The 19,419-nt window shown below is 45.1% G+C and overlaps 1 protein-coding gene across 2 annotated transcripts in view; it reads right to left on the bottom strand.

The window, feature by feature from the left end:
• The window catches only part of NDRG3 (NDRG family member 3), a 58,375-nt gene extending 42,698 nt beyond the window's left edge, over positions 1–15,677 (bottom strand). For both annotated transcript variants that reach the window (XM_051633523.1, XM_051633524.1), the window contains exon 1: positions 15,623–15,677. The gene's annotated coding sequence lies outside the window, so the exon portion shown is untranslated. The remainder of the gene's footprint in view (positions 1–15,622) is intronic.
• Positions 15,678–19,419: the final 3,742 nt, after the last annotated feature.

The raw sequence follows: 19,419 nt of genomic DNA, 5'->3' as shown, positions 1-19,419 counted from the left end.
CTTTTTACAAAGGTAGGTTGAATCTGCATGGCTTTTGCTCCAGTATCTCTCAGGTAAAAGTAGTATTTTCTTTTCTTCCTCACTCAGACTTCTTCAAACCAGTGTCAGTGGAACAGACCAACTGAGAGTTTTAGTGTCCATTATGAAACAATAGTGGAAGTGAAGGGGATTCCTATTAAGCGAAATTCAGTTTTGTTTAGTTGGGATACAGCAAAAATATTCACAAGCTTAATAGAGCCACATACCATGTATCTTCATGTGGAAATCCCTAACACCACAGATACTCCAACCAGGACATGTAGTTACTCTAAATAAAGATCCGGAGATGTTAAAACACAAAGATTTTACTTCTTTCAAAAGTAGCTAAAAAGATCTCAATAAAAGTGATTTAGTTTCAATACTCTAGTACTGACAAAGCTAAACCCACACGGGTTTCATGTTCAACCTCCCCATGCTTAGAAAGACTTGGCTACCACAGATTAATCCCTAATTTCATTCCCTAGAAACCAGCATGAGATGAGGACACACCACACCAAGGTGACAGTGACACTGAAAGGTAAAGCAGACTGCATCAAAGTTTAATTCCTCACTAAGAAGTATCAAGAGGAAGTTTCTCAGAAGTCTGTTCAGAGCCTGTTCTGTGGGTGAAGATGGCACCACAGAAACATTGCAAGGTTCCCATCTACTGGACCTGAACGCAATTGCTGAACAATGTAGGCTGGAAGGAATTGCTGGAGGTCACCTAGCACTGCCTCCTACTCCAAGCAGGAGTAATTTCAAAGCTGGATCCAGTTGCTCCGGGCCTCACAGATTTGAAAACGTCTAAGGATGTGGATTCCAGCATTTCACACTACTCTTGTCACAAAAAATGCTTCCTTTTATCCACTTGCTGCAAGTGGAAGGTAGATGAGATTTTTAACCTGAAAATATCACAGACCAGAATAAAAAGAAAGATGAAAATCCAACAGTAGTGACTGTCACAGCCACACATCAGCACTGTTTAAAAATTCCCTTTCAAAAACTGATTAATAATGAATAAGGAATCAAGTCAGTTATTTCACATTAAAGGCGCAGATGGAGCAGAAATTAATCTAGTAGATTTTTCAGAGCAGATGTCAAGATGTCAAAGGTTTAATATTGATTTGATTCCTGCTCCTGGAAAATATGCAATACTTCCCAGAATAACACCACATGAAGAACTGCACAGGATCTGTGTAGTGCAAGATTTGGTCTGATACAGTTCAAGAGCAAATGCCCAGGAAAGAAAATGCAAGAGAAATGCAAAATAGCACCTAGCAGCACGTCCTCTTTGCTGGTACCTCCATGCACACATCCAACAAGTGTCAGTCTCTCATGTCTTGTAGAAGCCTCTTCCCCAGAGCACTGAAATGCTGCTGCTCTCTTCAAACACAGAGGTTATTTATTCTCAAGCTTTGTGCTGCAGAAAAACTGGTAAGGCAGCATTACCCCTAGAATCTAATTTGGTGCTTCTCTCCTTCTGAGACAGTCACAAAAACCATGAGCATCTTTACGTATTATACACAGAATACTCTTTCATCCCAACATGACAAAACCAAAACATAAAATTCAACATAAAGCAACACACTCTTGAGGCTAAATCAAAGACAAACTCTTCTGACAGCCCATTTCAACAGCTCTGAGCAACTACAACTTTCCAGAAGTCAATGTGTGTTGTTCAGAGAAGGACCTCCCCAATGCAAGGCCATGGCATGTGACAAGCATTGCAACACCAGCCCTAACCCTACAAAAGCCAGCAGACAATACCTTCTCTACAGACAGACTAGCTTGCCAACGCTCACCTGGAGAGGAAGTATCAAATAATTTCACCTTGTTAGTATTTCCTTCTTGTAACATTACATCCACATTTCTCCCATATTAACCTTCCAACAGAATTTAGTTTCAAGACACTGCTGATGCAGTCATCTTAAATATTATGAGAGCCCTAGTTAGTTCTGAATTGACTTTGTTCACTCCAATATTCCTTTTTTCCTCCTCCCTCTCCAAGCTTCATTGTCTTTTGGAAAACAGCAGAGATATTTACCTGCCCATGTCCTGTATTACAGCCATGAACTCTAAAGAAACCCTCAGAAGATATTTAAAATTAAGGGCATTTTTAAAAAGAAGGGTAGTTATACCATAAGATGCAATTAAGACAGTATTAGTCAGGTGAGTTGTGGTATTAACAGGTGCCAGACCAATTGTAAAAAATAGCATATTAGTTTTAGCCACCATAATGAGACTGAAGTCTGGATTCTTTTTTCAACCTCCTCCACAGCAATTCAAGCTAATGAGAGGTCCAAGAGCACCCACAGAGCATTTTACAGTTAAGCCTCAGTAGTCCAATTAGTCTGGATCATATGTAATACTTTAAAAGAAAAAAGATAATAACCCACCTTACTACAGAATATTCCCTCACCATCTCAAGAGCCTGATTCAACCTTGGGCACCATGTCACCCTGCTCAGCAGCAAGGCGTCCTCAGGCAGAACCAGCCTCTCCTGAGGAGCCAGGTCCCCAAGGCCACACACCTTACAGTGGTTACAATGGAGGGGTCATGTGGGCAACACCAACAGAGCCCATCACTCTTCTCCCTACTCTTTCAACCGCTGAGTATCTCAAAGATTTACTGACTGAGGCAATATCCTTGATTTAACTAGCTGGAAATAATGGCAAGCTTTTGTGACCAGAAGCCCTTCTCCAGGTCAGGACCAGATGTCTGAAATACAACTCAAAGCACCATTCACCTGAGCAGTCTATAAGCTTGAGTAAGTGATACCCCTCTTTACAAGGTGCTCTGTATCAGTCTAAAATTACAATAAATTTATTTTGTCATTTAATATGTGAACACAACATATGACAGCTAAAAACCCACAAATAAACAGCACTAATGCATTGGAATCACATCCAGTTTCCATGAATCCAAACCCTTCTTCAGTCTGTCCCTTTCTAAATCCTATGGAATAATCCCCAAATAACACTACTGCCACTGGTTGGTATTTTACTGTTGTATTAGTTCTGTAGTCGCTGAAGCTGGAACAACTTACCACAACTGTAAGAATATGTCACCATCCCAACTCTCTGTCAGACCAAGAGTATATATTAACTCTTGCTATCGCAGAAGTTTTAATACTCCAACTCAGCTCCAAAATACCAGCCACCAGGCTAGGCTGGATGTTGTGATGTGTACAAATTGTACTTGATTCTACCAGGTACATCCACCAAAACACTTTGTTGGGAAGTTGCACTTATTTTGCCCAATGAAAAATGATCAGAGGGGTTGTTTCAGCCTGCCAGGCTTTAGATCCCTGCTCCAACATTCAAAAGGACTTCTCTTCAGAACAGAACTCTAGAGCTAAGCTTCCAAAGCCCTGTGAACAGCATTCTGATTAAGCATTAACTGCAAAATAAATCAGCCTAAATCCAGGGAATTGTTCTAACAGATTAAAACCTCAGCACCAAAGAGAAAGGAGGAGGTCCTGCTCCCACTTTTAAATATCTCACTTTGTTCTGAGCCTGCCACTTGCTCCTTTCATTTGGTGGTCTTAGTCCATTTATCAGAAGACACAGTGAATTATGGGCTCATTTATGCTCCATGCTGCTAAGTCTTGATATGCTTCCATCATATTCTCTTCAAATATGTATTTTTGAGCTTGAAGAGTTTTGATCTAGCTATCATTCTTTACAAGGAACTCATTTTGCACCTTTAATCATTCTTGTAAACCTTTTCAGGATCTCTCCCAGTTTTGCTGGGTCTTCAAGAGTGATTAGACTAGTACTCATGCAGCATTCACAGAAACATCCTGGTTGGAAAAGACCTTAAAGATCATCAAGTCCAACCATAACCTAAATCCACCAACCATAACCTAATCTACCTGTTCAGTGCTTAAATCATGTCCCTAAGCACCACATCTATATTTCTTTTAAACACTTCCTGGGATGGTGACTCCACCACCTCCCTGGGCAGCCTGTTCCAGTGTTCAACCACTCTTTTGGTAAAGAAATTATTTTTAATATCTATTCACAACATGGGTGTGCTATGGGTTTACACAGCAATCTTTCCTAGTTTGATCGGTACTATTTTTCCACAAGCATTTAATCTTCAAATTGTTTTTCCAAACACAATCTACTCCACTGTAGATTATGTCTAAGATTTTTCTACTCTATAGCACCATTTTTCCCTCTTTCCCAGGGAGATGTATCAGAGTTCTCTTTAGAAATGTGCCTTAATACTGCCACAAGCCTTCACAACTGTGCAGACCCTGCTTTCCCCATCACTCCCGGAACTGGGAATAGCGTTAAAACCTTTTTTTTATTACATAATTTTAAATCCAAGCTGCTCACATTCTTCCTCTTGACCTCAAGTTTACATCAATTATTATTTTTTAATTAGCACTTTTATGTACATTTTCTGCAGTTGTGTTTGAGCTATGCTAGGATAGTGCCTGGTAGTTGCAAACAGAGAAGTGTCCACCCTCTACGGCAGTGGAAGAGTCCATACTCCTCTACTTGTTCAAGAGCTTCCATCAAAAGGACTCAGTGGGAATCATTACAGGCTCAGGCCTTTGTTTCTTTTCAAAACAACTTACTGATCTCATTCCGTTTCAGTAGTTCATCCTAATCAGTTCCACCTATCTATCCAACCCTCCTGCCTGGCACAGGATAAGAGATTTCTCTACATAACTCCTTCACCAAGTCATGCCTGCTGGGGTTGAGCAGTGCCCTTTCCCTCAGGAGCTTTTGAGTCAGCACTGAGTAACATTCTGTTTAATGAACGGACCAACACTTTCCACTGCAGCCTGATACTCTGGCATCTGATACACTCCTCTTGTTAAATATTCACCTCAGGTAGAGTTTAAATGCTTTGGTTTTCCTTCAAATGAAGCTGTAATCAGGGAAGAAGCAGCGAAAAAGCCAAGCAATGACTCAACAGCCACTTTGGAGTAAAAAAACAGAGACTCTCCCCTCACCACCACTGCTCTGCAGAGAGATTGAAAGCTGTTTCCTACCTTTTATTACCCAATCACCAGTAATAAAACTTGTTACTCTTTATGCAGCCACTGCATGAGAGCCAGACAGCACAGCATTGCTCAGCCAAGCTCCTGACTGGGCCGGTGGTGATGGTGATCACTAAATTCTGTTAACACAGGTGCTCAGAGGCAGCAGCTGTCATTTTTGAGATGTAACTGCTCAGCCCTTAAAGTTGGTGAGTATACAGGTATGCCAGTAAAAAAAGGATGGAACTTTCTAATAGCTGCACAGAAATCACTGCAGTCCTTGCCTGTTTGGCCGGGTAAGAGAAAGAGATCCCCTTTCCTACTGCAACCACACTCAGGAGCTGAGAGGCACCTGCACACCCTACATGCATCCTGGATATCCTGATACCTTTTACTTCCAGGGATGCTTGAACCACACTGCAGGGATGCAGAGGCCAAGAGTGCAGAACAAGTCCCTTGATTTACAGAAAGGTGAGTGCCACTCTTGAAAGCTAAGGCCCCAGAAGATGAGAAGCAATTTGGAGTCACTGCTGCTGGGAAGACCTGGGGTTCTCTTAAAAATGCAAAAGAAAATTTGAGTCTAATGATTGATGACTGTATAAAAATACTTCAGGCTTCACTAAAGGAGAAGTTTCAAGATCTGGATTTAAACTCTGGGAGCCTTTCCTTATTGAAAGCTTTGACTATGACTGTACTCGCTTAAATCATTTTTAGGCCAACAAGGTGACTGGTGACAGCTTCTATATAAGCAGTTCATTTTAATGAGGAGACAGGATAAAAATAGCAATGCAAGTGTCATGTTTACAATCAATCCACAGCCCAGACTGACATCTGAAGGCTACAGATCTGAGAAAACATTAATACATCAAAGAATTCAAACTACAGAAAAGCTAGATACCCACATTAACAGCACTTCTCAGTTCAGTCAATTAATGCTTAGGTCACAAATCAGGTTTCTGCAGATGTTTCAAGCCATTTCAATCTTTTTCCACAACAACTAGTATCTACCAATCACCAAGTAAGTTTTATATTCTGGGGAGCTCCATAAAAGGCTGAAAAATATTTCTGCCTAAACAGTTGCTGTTTTTATGAAAATCAATACTGACAGTATTTCTCCTGCCTTTATGTAAAGTCTTCAACTAATATGCCTATTCTACTATGATTTTTCCAAAGGTTACTACACCTTACAATGAACTATATTATATTTCTTAATTTTTCCTCTTTTCTTCAAGGGAGCACAAGGTTCACTAGCTAACTGTTTTATTGTTTTCATTGTTAAGAAACTGCTGTCTTAATTAAAGAAGAATGAAGCAATTAAAAGTCCAGGAGGAAAAAAAAAAAAGGGCAGCTATCTTGTGAAAGGCCAAAGGAAAATCCTCCACTATCCTTCTCCAACTGACAAAAAATAAACCTAACACTCAGTGAATCATTCCATCTGTCTGGGAACTCCTGTGCAACACAGTTTCAAAAGCCCGTGTTTGAAGGCCGTCTTGTACTTGTTTTGCAACCTCAATAAAACACTTTTTAAACAAGGAAAACAAAAGATGTTTTACTTCCCAGACAAGAATAGCTGAGAAGAGCAGCTCAGCCTCCATGCCACAGCATCCCTGCACACACCATTCCTGCTGTAAGCACTGCCTGGTAGTGGAGCCAAGGATCCTGTTTGCAGCTCAGCCACAAGCCCCACGAGCACACAGCTCACTGGCCCTGCCAGGGGCAGCTTTTGCTCCTCATCACAGCATTACAGACACTCACCTGTTCTTCACTATCACAATTTAAGCATCCTTCAGGAATTCTGCTCCCTCTGGGATATCACAGTTAATAAAAAAAGAGCAGGATGATAGACTTCTTAACAAGACTTTAGGGGTCACTGCACTGCCAACAGAAACTGATCAGTGAGGAAATATCATTTTCCAACACCTAAAAACACTGCCAAAACCAGAATGCATTCATGTGGAACAGGCATGGGCCCCCCCTCCTGAGTAACCAACTGGTGAGCTCTGCAAATTGCTTTAAAGACACTTTTATACTGGTGAGAGTGGCAGCATACATATAATTATAGTGGCCTAGAACGATCCTTGAAAACACTTAATTTAGGCAATTACTACCAGACATAACAATAAAAGCCATTTCTCACAGTGTAAGCTGAATCACTACCAGAAGAGCTTGATGGTTTCATTATACCAGTGAAGCTTCTGTGGTGTACACATGACCAGACAGCCCTGGCACTGAAGCTGTTGCTTTCCAGATTTCAAAGGACTACTGAAATACATGCACAAAGGACCTATTATGCAGTTAATAATCCTCTATAACAGCAACTGTCAGGCCACCCAAAATTTGGTAATCATTGCCAACATTCCTCAAGACAATATGGGAGAACACATCACACAAAATGTTTCATATTCAACATGCGTGAACAGCAAACAAATACAAACAAAACAGCAAAAAGCATTTCTTAAGAGGGGTGCAGGAAGCTTCCATCACTGCTGTGGTATGACTGATTCAGGCTAGAGAAGGGGCATGAAGTCTGCATGCTTCCACACCCAGTCAGGTCATCTTTTATTTAAAAACCAAAACTCCTCCATTCACCACCCGAAGTATGGTTATTTCAGAAAGGAAGAATTTTTTTGGGGGAAGAATGGTGTTTCTAATCACTCCACTTCCACCACCTGTGCTCTCCAGCATGCCACCACAGAAGGTCAGAAGAACCAGGATACTCCCAAGAAAATCACATCCACAAAGGTCTCTGACTTCCTTGCAGGTTTGGGGTGGAATCCTGGAGCACAGACTGGCTGAATGACAGCAGTGCTGCAGTAAAGTCACCTCGGAGACAGCTCCTCGGGTTATGGCAAGTTCACAGAGAAAAACCAGTCAGCAACTACACACACAAAGCAGTCTGGACATGTATCCTCTTACCACGTGCAATATGCCCAGAAAAGCATTTATTCAAATCCAGTGAATAACCTGAGCTACAGGCCAACAAAATCAATCTGGCTTCAAGCCCCAGTAGCTCCTTTTTTTAAGGAGTGTTCTCCAACTGCAAGCATCACACTCAGCAATTGCACATAAATAACAATTTTGGGTGCAGAAACGAGGAGAAATGCCAATGGTTTATACCTTCTAATATTTGGAACACTGCTGAAGACATCAAAGACAGCTTTTGTGAGCAAAAGAGATCACACCAGCACTGGGTGTTTCCTAAAGCCTGACTGGCTGCAGGACTTGCACTGTGTGCTGCTTGTAGCATTCTACTAGAAGTTTTAAAAAAACCTTTGTGATCCCCTGGAATTTAAAGTCAACTTGCACGAGTTCCTACTTCGTGTGGTCAGCGCCATGACCGAGTCCAGGAGCAGAGGAGCCACGAGCTCCAAGATCATTTAAAAACAGTTACAGAGGCACAAATTAAGTGTCCAAAAGGTAACAAATCTCCAGGTACCACCCAGCTGGTGCAGTGGTTTTGCTCAGTGTGGACAAAAAACGTTTTTAAATCTTCACTCTCTCACGGCAAGACCCCACACATGGTAAATTTCCCAGGCTGGGGTACAACTGAGCTGCTACAGCACACAGCCCATACCTCCACTACTCCCTCCAGCTGGAGGCCTCATTTACACTTTTTTAATATGCCACTGAAAATATAACTAAACAAAATTTACATTTAACTCCCCTAGAACCCAAACTGGTGTAATTTCTTCTTGGGAGGCAGAGACGATCTGAACTTCTTCATTAGATCTTTTGTAGAGGCAAAGCTACAACCTACTGGTGGGCCAGTAACTAAAAAATTGCAGTTGACAAACCTAGATTACTCTATGCTGAACTCTCAGTCACAATAATTCAATCATGTGACACAGCAACCTGGATGAGCATGGTACCAAACACTACAAAACAACAAACATGGCAGTAACAGCCTGGGAGACACATTCACAGACTGACACACGTCAGCACAAGGTCTCACCAAGGTGACATCTTGAAGGACAGTCTTCTAAGCAACCCCTCCTTCCTTTTGGTTCTTCCAACACCATAATAGCAGCTTTAGCATTTGATTTACATAGATAGCCTATTGTGTAAAATGATGAAGAACAATTTAGCAGGCAGGAGACTTGGGGGCCCCACAGATCAGCTCCAAACTCCAAAGCATTCCCAGATTTACACATACCAAGATCTCACAGCAGCACAAATGTGCTCCCCTTTGCAGGAACAGATCTGTGAGGCCACTCTCTGCCAGGTGACCTGACAAATTATTTGATTCATGAGCCCAATATTAATTGGATGGAACACCTGCTGGTGGTCCACCCAGTTACTGCTAGAAGTAACCAAAACCATTATGAGCTCTCTTATTGTTTTGTTTCAATAATGACAGAATCATAGAATTATCAAGATTGGAAAAGACCTTCAAGATCATCAAGTCCAACCATCTACTCTACAACCCCCAACCACTAAACCATCTTATGAAACACCATGCCTACCCCTTTTTGAAACCTCCATGGACAGTGCCTCCACCACCTCCCTGATCAGCCTGTTCCAAGGCCTCAACACTCTTTCTGGGAAGAATTTTTTCCTAATACGCAATCTGAACCTCCCTTGGTGCAGCTTGACCCTATTTCTTCTTGTCCTATTGCTGGTCACTAGGGAGAAGAGGCCAACACCCACCTCACCACAACCTCCTTTCAGTCAGCTGTAGAGAGCAATGAGCTCTCCTCTCAGCCTCCTTTTCTCCAGCCAACATATTTCCAGGAAAACTATTTATCTTAAAAAGAATCAGAAAATTTTGTCCTGTGGCTGGGCTAATCCATGTGCAGATTTTCACCAAGCCCTGCACCTTTCTGTCAGCCCATAGATAAAACTCAATTGCACTGTAAAATGAGAAAAAAAAATCCTCCCTGGCTCTGCTGGAGACCATACAAAAAGTATCTGGTAACCTTTTCATCCAAGCTAAAAAAAAAAAAAAAAAAATTTGTAACAAGGACGATTTCTTTGATGAAAACCATGCCAAAATGAACTACATGAGCAAAACAGCAAAAGGCAGAGTACTACACAATGGTTAAAACACCTTTTTATCAAGCAATGAGCGTGTGCTTGCTTGACATGCCCAGCACTGTTAGACTGATCCTCCAGCCATGGCAGAGACAAACCAAGAAGCACCTGAACTGCCAGCAAGACTTAAACCAATCCCCAACTCTCCATCCTCTACCACCTGCAAGGTAAAGCAAAAAACCACACACAAGCCTCCTCATCTGGAAGGAAATACACCCACCCCAGTCAGACAACCATACGGTTACAGAAATCAAGTTCTTTTTCCCTATGCAGAGGTAAAAACACCTACACAAACTGAAGAAAACAGACCTTATTGGCTAAACAATACATTTCACATCTACTCCAGCCAAAAGAAACTGAAAAAACCAGAAACATCTAACTTCAGTTTCCACACCAAGACAACCCAAACACCCCTCAGCAGAAAACTGTTCTTTTTTGATGACAGCAGAACAGGTGAATTTTCAAGAACACACTTGAAAAGCCTATTTAGTGAACAAACACTTCATTAGAGATCTGTATCATTTGTATTTAGGCAACTTAAATGTATGCAAATCCCAAATAATTCTAGTATTTACAAAACACTAGGAGGGCATGAGTAGCAAAATTTGTGAATTTCCAGTTACGTGCTTTAGAAATATTTATGATGCAACTGTTCCTAAGAAATTAGACTGAAGTCAATATATAGGATAAAAAGTAAAACTAGATCCCTATTAACTTACAGAACTGCACTAAAACTCCCTTCTTGTTCACTGTTTAAGAAATTCCATGTATCAACCCACCGTCAGACTGTTTTTCTGCCTCAGCACAGTGAAAATGTCCAAAAAGCAGTCAGGAAAAAATCGATCAATTAGTACCTAGGCATGATTCATACACCAAGTCAGACTAATTTAACTACAGCATCAAATTCATGCCAATTTGAAATAAAAAGTGCAAGTCTGTGCACAGGCACTTACACTGCCTTCAGTCTAGACTACAGTTGAGCCTGTAAGGTCATGATTTCAATCAGCAGCAAGCATAGAAATATGCACTTATCCAGCTGAATTGATTCTAATTAAATCCACACATTTGTATACTATTAGTGCAGCAATGCCACATCAGCAGTAATTTATAATTTGTAGGGTTCATTTCCAGCCAGATCTGTTTCCAGACTGGAAGCAGGAGTGCTGGAGGGGAGCATCAGCCAGGGCTGTGAGGCTCTCCCATAGCCAGGGTGTTCAAGGGGCCTGCACTGAGAGCAGTGACAAAACAGTAACCCCAGGTGACATTCAGGAATACACCAATAGATGAAAATCAGTGCACATAAAGGAGCAGTCCCAAGATAAATGATCCTAATTTCACGTACAGAGTGATGTGCTCCAAACTGATCATTAACATTCAGGAAGTCTTGCTGGAGACATTGCAGACTGATGAAAGCATCAGCTCACAGCCTTTCAAAATACTAAAAAAAAAAATAATAAACCTAACGTTAGGAAATGGTTAGTAATTAAAGCACCATGTAAAGCAATGTCTGCATCTCAGATTCTGGATGCAGAGCCTGTTCATTTCAGGAGGACATAATGGAAAGGGAAAACATTTGTAAAAAGGAAACAAGGTCTGAAAGGATGAATAATGAGGACTAATCAATTAGGCTGGAAGCATTCTGCCTGGAAACAGAGATGACTGCAGTGACACTGGACAGAAGCCTATAAAATCATCAGCTGCACAGAGAAGGTAAACAGATCATTTGTTGACTGTTTCCAAACAATAAAAAAATCTAAGGGATACAAAATGAAGCGAGTAGATGTCAAGATCAAAAAACAAGCAGAGGCAGCTAGCACCTACAACATCATCTGGTGCTCTGAAGGGCTCCCCTGGGATGTGTCGGTACTAAACATTTGAATGAACGGGAGACACAGGCAAGTTCACACAAGAAAAACACATTAACCAGTAACAAAATAAATGCAAACAACCTCTTCCTCTTGACACTCTACAACTGACAGGAGACAAGAGGACTATCAAACAAAGGTTTATATAATCTGCCCTCCCTTTACACTCTTTTCAGTCACTGTCAGGAAAGAACAGCAGACTAGGTGGTTCCATCTGATTGTGTGGCTGTTCTTAAACCACAAAAATCAATTACATCTCTGGTGCTCTTCTGGGATGGTGGGGACACCGAGGGGATGGAGTCGTGTCCTGCTTACATAGCAAACTGAACCACTTCAGGAAAACTTCCAGTAAATGCCAGAGCTAGTACAAGAAGAGCAAGAACAGGACCAGTCCTTTTGCACACCAGCTGGTCATTAGATCAGTTCAAGATGTATCACATGGCTTCAACATCAAAATACAGATTGAAAGGAGGCAGCAGATTGCCTATATCCTCCGCTGAAACACACAGGGAAAAGCCACAAGTTCAGCTCCTGAGGCGGGGGGGGGTGGGAAAGGGCTATTTTCACATTTTTAATCTATCTGGTAATTACAAATAGAGTCTGGTTCATACACAACAGAATAGCAAAGGTTATTTTACAGTCAAACACCCCATTTAAAACCTCTACTGTATTTATCCCATGTAAAGTAAGAAACACCCACTTGGTGAACTAAAACTTGTTGTAAATACAGAGATGCATCCAAGTCTGGCAAGGACAACAGCCAAATGAAAACAAGGCTATTCCTTCCTATGCTTCCCACAGCATTGATTTGATTACTACATTAAATAGTGCAACATCAGTCACACAAGCCAAGGGGGCATGATCTGACTGAAAAAGTTGAATGATCAATACGAATGTATGATTAAAACTCCAGCAAGTCTCATTTACAATTCAGAATTTACGAGAACAGAACTGAAGACTAAGACAGATTATTAAATTCTCTCATCAACTCTGATTTGCAGAGTACAGGGCACAGTCACCCAGTCATTCCCATGTCAGGACCAAATTACAACCGCTTGGCTTAATAACTGACCAGATCTGGCCAGAATACTGAGAATTTCCGGGGGGGTTGAAAAAAAAACAGAAGAAGGAAAAAAACCAGCAATACAGACTTTTATTATTCCTCCCAAATGAAAATGAGACCACTGAGATGCATCAACACACATACCTGCACATTTTCTTCAACATTACATAGAGAAACAGTAGCAAAACACTCCTCTGTTCTCCTTTAACTGCTGCGGATTAAACCAGGCTGTAATAATTATGGAAACAAACAGTCTAAACCAGCACTGCACAACTGTCCAACACAGGGCTTAAGAGCCATAAGCACCAGAGGCATATTTACTGGTATGCAAGCTACAGCTGACAGATGATGAGCACAAGATAAGCCCTGATAACAGAGAGCTATGGTGTCAGCACTGCCTACAGAAATAGAACTCACTGAGTGTTTGGCTTTACCTTTTCCGGGAAGCATCACGGGTGGCAATCCAGCTGAGCCACTATCTGGGAAAATGGCAACTCAATTTATAAAATTGACAATCCATATTCTGTTACACACGAAAATCAAACCCCCCCACTTTTTTTTAAAGTTGGTTTGCTTTCTCCTATTTATTTTTGTTCATACTTATACTATATTATGACTATAATTTTTTGTGCTTCTTAATGAAAATACCATACCTATATATTACTCCTTAACTATCATATTTACCTTCAGCATGTAACACAAGAATGTTCAAGCAAACTGTCCTAGAAGCATCTTTTAGAAAACTTCCTAGTATACCTTCAAGGGACCAAAATAGATGTTTTAAGTAATAAAGCCTCTGAAATCTGTAAGTACCACTACACTTATGCATTCTAATGAAAAACATTTAACACATATAACCAATGTGAAATAGGAGCTGCAAACAGAAGCACTGGGGGATTTCTGAAGGTGATTGGAGATTAGGAAAATGCAAATTAAAAAGGTTTGTTCATTTCAATTAATTTTTAACCTTAGCTACGAAATGAGTAGCTAGGAATGTAATTACAGCCTCCAGTAATGCTGCTTCCAGCAGTTCAGTTTTCATTTTATAACATTTCCAGCTTCTACACTTGCAGGCTTCTTAATACAAGCCAAGTATAGCCTACACCAGGTTTCTGCCTTCAAGACTGCCATTTTAAGCACTTTGTGTGCCACACAAACGCCAAGATTAAAAATCTTAAAGAAATGAAATTGGAACAGTCATTGCCAATCCTGAGCTCTCTCCACAATCCCAGTTCAACAGCAAATAATCTACATGAATCCCAGTGACTGCCTTGCTTCTTCAGGAGTCTACCCCCAGTTCAGTAAAAGAAACACACTTGGTAAGCTCTGCTCCCATAATCCAAGTAAATTACTGTCCTAGAAAAGCTTCAAGCTTATTTTAAACTAGGCTCTTAAGACTTTATATTACCTTTTGAAATTCACCATAGACCAACACACTAGGGCTAAACACAGTTTGACAGGCTCCAGGATTTGGAAGACTGTTACCCTCTTGTTTCTACAGAAAAGGAAAGGCAGAAGCTTAAATGAGCCTCCAAGTTCTCTCTGAGCACAGGAGACTCATGGGAGTGCCTGACACAAGAAACAGCAGTGGATTTTTCTCTGCCTGTAACCCCCGTTGTCTTATCACCTCAGTATTCAAGCACAAAAGCTCTTCTGGGCTCTCCAGACACAACCCCCTGGCACTTACCAGACCTCTCCTACTCTCCAGACCAGTCACTGCAGCTCTGCTACAAACTTTGACACTGATTCACGCGCTGTGACCCCGCTGTGTCAGAGCTCGACCACGCACCAGTTCCAGACTCCTTGGACCTGAGGGGAATCAAAAAACGGATGGGACACCAGGCAACAAACCCCCCCCAGCCCTGCGGCCACGCCGGCAGCTCCTGGGCAGCACTGACAGTGCTACACGGCAGCAGCTGTTTTGTAACACCAGGTTTCCTGCAGCAGACTTCATTCTGACGGTTTTTAAAGACAGTTGCATCTGACTTGGTCAGAATGTTTTGAATGACTCCCTACGGCTTACATTACACCCTAACGAAGAAACGGCCTAAAGTGATGATGCAAGTCAAGGGAAAAAAAAAATTAAAAAAAAATCACAAGCTATTCCTTTCCCACGGATTGCACAGAATTCAAGAAAAACACCCTGGCTTTCACGTCCGAACTCAATAAGACAACTGAGAAATTTGAGACCTGAATACCAGGAAAAAAAAAAAAAAAAAAAAAGCTACAGATGAGAGCAGGCAGAAAACCCCAGCCTGTTATTTACATGGAAAAACCCCATCATCTCCGCGATAAAAGCAGGTGCAGCCTGGAGGCGCATCCTCCCCCCGCGCGGCCCGGTCCGGGGGTTCAGGCGGGGAGCGGCTCCTCCCGCGCGGGGCCCGGGGGCTGCGGGGGGACCCGCCCGGGAGCCCCGCCCGCCCCGCCGGGTCAGCGCGCCCGGAGGAGCCCTCGGGGCAGGGAGCGGCGGCCGCGGGGCTCGCCAGGACACACGCCGCTCACCCCAGCCCTCCCGCTCGCTCGTCGCCGCACCGGCTCCCGCGGAGCCGCCGGCGCGGCAGCTGCTGCCGAGCGACAGCCCGGCGGGCCGGAGCCGCTGCGGGGCAGCCGGGACCGGCGGGGGCCGCGCGGGGCCAGCGCGGGGCTCACCTGGACGGCAGGTACCTCAGGAGCTGCGGCCGCCGCGGCATGAGGGGCGCTCTGCGCCTGCGCGCGGCGCCGCGGGAACCGCGCCTGCGCAGAGCCCCGAGCGGGGGGGGGGGGCCGGGACTACAACTAAGATGGCGGCCGGGCGGCGCGCCGGGGGCGGGAGCCATTTTGTGGGGAGTTCCTCTGGCGCCGTCTTGCGGCCGGAGCCCCCGCGCTGCCCCTGCCCCGCCCTGCCCTGCCCCGCCCCGCCCTGCCCCTGCCCCACCCTGCCCCGCCCCTCCCTGCCCCGCCCTGCCCCGCCCTGCCCCGCCCTGCCCCGCCCTGCCCCGCCCTTCCCCTGCCCCGCCCCGCCCTTCCCCTGCCCCGCCCCGCCCTTCCCCTGCCCTTCCCTGCCCCGCCCCGCCCTGCCCCTCCCTGCCCCGCCCCTGCCCCGCCCTTCCCCTGCCCCGCCCTGCCCTGTCCCGCCCCTGCCCCGCCCCGCCCTGCCCCGCCCCGCCCTGCCCCGCCCCTCCCTGCCCCGCCCCGCCCCGCCCCGCCCTGCCCCGCCCCGCCCAGCCCCGCCCCGCCAGCGGCACTGCTGGGGAGCCCTCCCCGAGGTCACTGTTACCCCCCGTCCCTGCAGCCGCTGCCTGACCCCGGGATCCCGCTCCTTCCGTGAGCACAGCCTGCCCAGCGCCTGGCGTTCCCAGCCGCATCCCTAGAGTGCCCGTGCTGTCCTCAGCCCTTTGCCGCCTTTTTTCCCCTCTTCCAGAACGTCTCGAAGTGGAAATACTGAGTTTCAGGACAGCGTGGCACCCCCGCTGCCTCTCACCTCACCCTCGCTGGGGCCCGAGCGCTGCAGGACCCCGTGTTGCCCGGACCGGATCGACATTCCGGTTTCTGGTGCCACCCTGTGGTCCCGCGCGCTGCTCCTGACTCGCTGCAATAACTCAACGCTGCTACCGAGCAGCCGTGGAGGAGGGGAGGCAGAGAGCTAAGGTGGCATGAAAGCAAACCGTTCCCCAGAGGTTCCCGGCAGAAGCAAGGAGAGCACTGCAGCGCCTTGCCCCTGGGACCACCCCAGCCCTGCACAGCCTCGCTGGGTGCCCAGCGCTCCCCGCCCTCCCAGCCGTGGCTGAGCTCTGCCATTCTCCTGCAGTCCTCGCAGGAAGGAGTGTTCCTTCCTATTTTTCTCAAAGGAAACGCTAATGAAGAGGACTCCTGCTGGAAATCACTTACAGAACATATGCTGTTGAGCTGATAATCTGATGTAGTATTAACCATGTTGTGGGCGTAAGCTGGGGCTGGGAGGCACCGGGCTCCCTGGCTGTGCAGGCAGCTGGGGTTGGGGCTCCTCAACGCTTTGTTGCTGTCACTGTGGTCACCTTGAGCGTGGCTCTGGGCTCAGGCACCAAGGGGATGGGGCTGCTGAGGCAGCTCTGAAGTGAGCCCTGCCTGAGCCCGCTGCCTTCACACCGGGAGAGCGCGGGTGGTTGTTGGTTTCTGAGCAAGCAGGGTGTAACTGCAGACTTTCTCATGCCACCCAAATCCTTCACAAAGCTTTGGCTGAATGTTCCTTCTTGCCAAAATCGACAGCTTACACAAGCCAATCTAGGACATTAGCAGCAATAAAGCAACTGCTCTACCCATGCAGGTCTGTAGTTCAAAATATGAATACAGTTTTGTAATGATGCTGTATTTAAAGTGAATTAATTAATTTTCAAGCTTTGTAGAAAAATTAATTGTTCGCTAGAAAGTGATAGAACTGTCTTAAGCCAACTTAACCCTCATCCATCACTTGTGCAATGTGCACATTTAGTGCAGCTAAATGTTTGGAGTGTTGCCATTCGGAGGGAAATTGTATTTGGAAAATAAAAGCCAGAATTCAGTTTGTCTCTGCCAACCTTTCTTCTGCCTAAGTCAGATTTTCCCAGATACTGCTGTTTTTTGTTACAGTCAGAGATGTTAGAGCATCTTCTCTGCATATTTGCATTCAGCTCTCTCCAAGGAGAGGGTGTCTGCCAGAGAAGGCAGCTTTGACAGAACTAGCTCCTCATCAAAGCATTTAATTGCTCTAGAAGACTGCTGTGAGTGGCCAGGCTCTGCAAATAGTTCAAAAACCAACATTTCTCCTGTTGATAGCTTTTGTGACAGCACAGAAAGAAGCAGGCAGCTGTTGCAGCAGCAGTGCAAGGCTGAGGCAGCATGTTCCATTCTTTTTCCCACAGGAGACTGGTTTGAGTGGCTGAGAGCTGTCCTGGGTGATGGATGGCCTGTTTTCACCCAACTGCAGAAGGGACAGCAGGGATCAGGACACAGCCCATGAGGAGCCTGGGCTGACCCTTGGGGGGCACCTGGGTCTTCTAACACAGTCGCAGGGGGAACAGTGGGGCACAGACACAGGTGTGCTGCACACATGCCTTGGGGGACTCATTCAGATCTGCTGGGCCAGTGTCACTTCCCAACCCTTTCCAGCTGCTCAAGGAACTCTTGGAAAAAGTACCTCCTTCCCTGTAAGACAGAAAACTGCAACACCATGCTCTGAGGGCAGGGTTGCAAAGTTGCTTTTCACAAATTCACTTCTATGTCTCAAAGCCAAAAAATCACTTTCTGGAGCTTCCATGAAAGCAGAAGAGCTGAAAGGAACACTCTTCTTGTTTCATTGCTGAAAAAACCCTTCCACGTCACCACTGCCCACCCGTTGTATTGACCATTTACTGAGCAGTGTCAGTGGGAAAGCACTGAGGACTGTGCAAAAATGGGCAACACTGAGGCTGGCTGCTCTGCTTGTTCCAGGCAGAAAGCTCTTCCTCTGGGCTAGATGGTTTATGGTTGAGGGGCACAGACCAGGAGTGAAAGGGCCAGGAATGAACTGCTCAGCAGTTCAGCAGCTCCACTGAACATGAAAGTCTCTTCTGCCCATTTTCAGCATGACCCCCTGTTTCTGCCCCAGCTGTGAGTGCTGGCTCTTGCTGTGCACAAAGTGGTGGCTGTGTATCTTCCAGCCTAGAAAACAGACCGCACCAAATTCCTCTTGTTTTCATAAAACCCTCTTTCCTGTATTTTCTTCAGTAAATATTTACTTGTTTAGTACTTTTACTCTGCTCTGGTCAGACCCCACCTGGAGTGCTGTGCACAGCTCTGGAGCCCTCAGCACAGGAGAGATACAGACCTGTTGGAGAGGGCCCAGAGAAGAGTCACAGAGATGATGGGAGGGCTGGAGCAGCTCTGCTCTGGAGACAGGCTGGGAGAGTTGGGGTGTTCAGCCTGGAGAAGAGAAGGCTCCAGGGAGACCTTAGAGCACCTTCCAGTGCCTGAAGGGGCTCCAGGAAAGCTGGGGAGGAACTTTTCTCCAGAGAGGGCAGTGATAGGACAAGGGGTAATGGTTTTAAACTGAAAGAGGGGAGATTTAGGTCAGACATCAGGAAGAAATTCTTCCCCGTGGGGGTAGGAAGGTGCTGGAACAGGTTGCTTAGGGAGGTTGTGGAAGCCCCATCCTTGGAGGTGTTCAAGGCCAGGTTGGATGGGGCTTGTGCAGCCTGGTCTGGTGGGAGATGTCCCTGCCTATGCAGGGGGTTGGTACTAGATGATCTTTAAGGTCTCTTCCAACCTTTACCATTCTGTGGGTCTATGATTCATTTCCAGAAAAAAATATTCACAAAATATCCCTGGGGTGTCTGCCTGGGGTATTGTCTCGATGCAGAAGAGCAGGCTGAGGAAGTAGCCAAAATATCCAGATTAAAGCTATATATTATAGCTTATATAGCTTATTATCGCTTATGTATATGTACGTAGTTGAATTATTATTATAATAGCTA

Source organism: Apus apus, chromosome 15 (assembly GCF_020740795.1).
Source record: "Apus apus isolate bApuApu2 chromosome 15, bApuApu2.pri.cur, whole genome shotgun sequence".
NCBI classification, from domain to species: Eukaryota; Metazoa; Chordata; class Aves; order Apodiformes; family Apodidae; genus Apus; species Apus apus.
Note: the sequence above shows the minus strand (reverse complement) of the source record. Positions and strands in the feature narration are given on the sequence as shown.